The following is a 4745-nucleotide window of genomic DNA, read 5'->3' on the forward strand; positions in this document are numbered from 1 at the left end:
GCATATAACACAGAGAGAAAGTTGCTACAACAATATTAAGACAACTTCTTCCTTTAGATCAGATTTTCTTCTTTAGCTCTTTACTGGGCAAGTACAATTTCATTGCATCCTTGTAAATATCTCAGTGAAATGATTATTGGACTTGCCTAAAGCTTGTGCTTCTTTTGTAGCTAATGCAAAATAACTGTATTGGAGTTGTGGGGAGAAGAGCAGCCACAGAGCATTTTGGACAACAGCCCCCAGAAGCCCCCAGCTATAATGGCCTGAGAGCTGGATGATACTGTGATTATAGTGTCCCTTCCCAAGAAGATCTAACCAATAATGGCAGCCCTTTGAGTTCTGATTATTTGAAAGTGTTTGGGATCTGTTGTTTGGTGAGGCATCAGCACTCTTTGGCAGAGGAGGCTAAATCTATATAAATAAAAATGTAATGTTTGTTTGTGGGATTAACATAACTCAAAAACCACTGGACGAATTGACACCAAACACACATATACACATACGCAAACACACACATATACACATAATCACAAATACACACACACATATACACACTTCCAGCTGATCTGGACATTGCTATTGATGCAGGATGACATTGGGGTTTTTTCCGCTGCTGTGTGACACTCCAGACTCATGTCCAGCTTATGATGATAATGATATAATAATGCGCATCTATCTATCTATCTATCTATCTATCTATCTATCTATCTATCTATCTATCTATCTAATGCTTGTTTGTGGGATTAACATAACTCAAAAACCATTGGATGAATTGACACCAAATTTGGACACAATACACCTATCAGGCCAACGAGCAACCATCACTCATAAAAACACAGCAGAAGAGACTTAAAAAGCCAAAAAACAAAAAAATACATTATAATGCATGCGGAAAACACACATATATATGCAAATACCCACACACACACACACATATACACACACAAAACACATATACACAGATTGGGCCACAGCAACACGTGGCAGAGGAGGCTAAATACCTTATAAAACTGCAACTCCTACAATCCCTTAGCATTAGGTCATGCCAGTTAAAGCAGTGTCAAATTGCATTTGTTCTACAGTGAAGATCAGTGGTTCTCAACCAGTGGTCCACAAGAACTAAAATATGGTCCACGGCCTCCCCATTACTACACCATTGCAATTAGAGTGACTGGTCTCACAGAGACTTATTGAATATGGTTTTCTGTGGGCGAGCAGATGGCGACTACTGGATGACATATATTCTCCATCAGAAACTAGAGCTGATGTGGTCTATCCAATGCAATTTTCTGAATCTGCACCCCAAATAACCTAACCAAATCTAAAGTTGACCAAAAACTGATTCGTAACCCTTTTGGTAGTCATGTTGTAGAGTGGTCCCTGGTCAAGTGGTCCCTGGTCAAAAAAAAGGTTGGGAACCACTGGTGTAGATGCACCCCAAGTGGATTAACTTTCAAGAGTCCAAGGAAGTTCAGCTGAATTTGCTAGAAAATATGAGCATGCTTTTTCTCCTGGAACTTGCCAGTCACAAAAAAAAAAAAAAAAATCTCATTATTTAGTAGCTCAGAACTAACTATTGGGCTAAAATTTTAGGATGTTTCTTCACAGCTTTATAAAACTGATCTCCTTTCTCACTCAATCCAGAGAAAGTAGACGAACGGAGCCATTTTAAAGCTAAGTCATTGTTGAGTCAATAAGGTTCTATCAATTCCAGGAGCAAATACAAATCCCGGTTTGAGCACTGCCCAGGAAAAGAGTTTAAGATTTACATAAACAGGGGAAGACATAGGGTACATCCATACCATAAAATGAATACAGTTTAATAACTGAATGGTATAGAATCTTGGGAGTTGTGGTTTGGTGAGGGACCAACACTCTGGCAGGGAAGGCTAAAGGCCTTGTAAAATGACAGAATTCCTTCTCTGAGGAAATGTTGCATGATCTTAGACTTCTAGAGTTGTGTAGTGGTTGAGTAACATACCTTATAATTAGTGTTGTCAATTTAGGATTTCTCGGAGTCTTGGGGAGTTCTAGTTTATACTCTATCCTCCCACTTCTTAGGTGTCTTGAAAATGCCCATTTTTAATTTCTAACCCCATTTGATCTCATCTTCTTTCAGTTATTGTGCACTGAGTTCAAAGTGCAAAAGTAGTTTACATTCCCATGAACTCAGCAGGGGCAGAGGAGAGAAGGGGTGCAATCATGCCTTTCCTGGAAGGCTGGCAAATCTTTCCTAACTTGTGTGGTTTTACTTATTAATAACTGCTTCCATCTTCACACCCTCTCATGTCACTTGGGCATCCATGTCTTTGTTTTTATCAGCGTAATGATGGAAGCATGTAATATGCATCTGTGAAAAAAGTACAAATATATATATAATGGCAATTGGTTTATCTAGGTTGAATGTTTTCTAATTTAAGTTCCTCCAAGTGTTCTTTTTCAGTTGAAAAAAAAACATCAGAGAAGCTTTAGTAATGCTAACTCAAGTAAATCCAAAGTTTGCTTAGCCTTATTCCCAACATATTGGAATTGAAATCCAGCCTCAGTTTGGATTTGGTTTGTTTTTTTATAGCCTTATAGATTCCAGTTGTTGTAGCAATTGAGTTCCTCGATCAATTCCCATTTCTTCAGCCCAGCCTGGTTGATTGAATTTGACTAAACTTTCTTTAAAGATGTTGAGATGCAGTTTGTATTTTGTTACTTGAAATGCTTCTGTTGTTTTAAACAAAGCCACTTTGAGCTTTATTTTTCATGGAGAGGAAGGGTAATAATAAATACTGGTAAATACAATTATTGTGTGTATATGGCAAATTTTTGCCTATGAGTACGCTGATCATCTAGTGGCACACCTTCACCCCCTCCCTTTCTCTATGCAAACACATTACTTGACATGCCAAAAAAAGGCAAATATAAAAACTGAAATCTTAATGTAACTCATGAGGCTCCATCTACTGGACAATGAAAATTCGGCATTTACTTTGTTCTGCATTAAAATCCAGTTAGGACAACCAATGACCATTGACCTCAATGGGATTCGCTTGTTTTAATATGGAAGTAACCTTTTTCTCACCACTCCTTGGTCATCTCTGCAATATCTTAATGCAGTGATTCTCAACCTGTGAGTCTCCAGATGTTTTGGACTTCAATTTCTAGAAATCCTAACAGCTAGTAAACTGGCTGGGATTCCTGGGAGTTGTAGGCCAAAACACCTGGGGAACCAGTTTGAGAACCACTGCCTTAATGTACTTCACATGCAGATGTGATCGGAAGGTATTTTGTAGCATTTAAGGGCCCATCACAGTACCCAAAACATGGGATTTACCATGTTAAAAGAAGGGTGGCTCCATGAAGTTAGCGCTAAATGTGCACTGATTTACGGCAATGGCAGAAAAACATGGGATAAAAAATCTACTCTTATCCTGATTCTGCCCAAAAAATGTGTACACTCACGTGTGTGACCCTGCATTCCAAAAAACACGCGTTTTCTTTCACTCCCCTCCTGCTAGGAACTGCTCCAGCACATATCTGCTTTTAAATGGCCCGAAACACAGTATTTTCTGTTGGTCATGGGGGTTGTGTGTGGGAAGTTTGGCCCAATTATATTGTTGGTGGGGTTCAGAATGATTTGATTGTAGGTGAACCATAAATCCCAATAACTACAACTCGCAAGTGTCAAGATCTATTTCCTCCAAACTCCATCTGTTTTCATATTTGGGCATATGGAGTATTCATGTCAAGTTTGGTCTAGATCCTTCATTGTTTGAGTCCAGAGTGCTCTCTGGATATAAATGAACTACAACTCCAAAACTCAAGGTCAATGCCCACGAATCCCTTCTAGTGTTTAGTGTTTTCTGTTGATCATGGGCAGGCCCGTAGCCAGGATTTTGATTCGGGGGGGGGGGGGGCTGAGTCTGAGTGAAAGAGGGTCTACCCTAGCAAACCTTTTGTATCGTTACCCCTATACCCCCATGCATATGGGATATATTTAGCATAGTGATCAGATCATGATATGAATAAACATAACAGTTTAAATAATGCACCAGTAAGGCCTTTTTGTGGATCACCATGAGAATTTCAGGGGGGGGGGGAAGCCCCTCAAGTCCCCCCCCCCCAGCTACATGCCTGGTCATGGGAGTCCTGTGTGCCAAGTTTGGTTCAATTTCATTGTTAGTGGAGTTCAGAATGCTCTTTGATTGTAGATTAACTATAAATCCCAGTAACTGCAACTCCCAAATGACAAAATGGTCACTCCTTGCGTTAGTTTGGCATCAATTCGGCAGCGGATTTTGAGTTATGTCACTCAAACCGAACAGAGCATATATATAGAGAGAGAGAGAGAGAGAGGGAGGGAGGGAGGGAGGGAGGGAGGGAGGGAGGGAGAGATTCACATGTGTGCATACACAGTTCAGCACTTAACGGAGTGCTTTTTTTAAATTCTGCTGGATGTCCCTCCATCTTATTCCGAGACAGAAGAGACATGTGAGGAAGTTCTCTTTTATGGGGGAAGGAATCCTAGAACCCACAGGTTGTGTGGGAACCTACTCTCGAGTTTGGGGCTTTTTTGTCCTACCTCTTTAACTCGCGTTTTTGTGCTGTCTGGAAGTGCCCTAGCTGTGGAAGAGAAGTTTGTAGTATGAGCTTTTGTGGACTTCTGCTTTGAATGAAGCTGTGAAAGCTGCTTAAAACAAATGGATCCTGCTGAAATAAAAAATAAATACTTACTGTAAACAATAAGGCACAGAACA

Source organism: Anolis sagrei, chromosome 1 (genome assembly GCF_037176765.1).
Source record: "Anolis sagrei isolate rAnoSag1 chromosome 1, rAnoSag1.mat, whole genome shotgun sequence".
Taxonomy (NCBI): Eukaryota; Metazoa; Chordata; class Lepidosauria; order Squamata; family Dactyloidae; genus Anolis; species Anolis sagrei.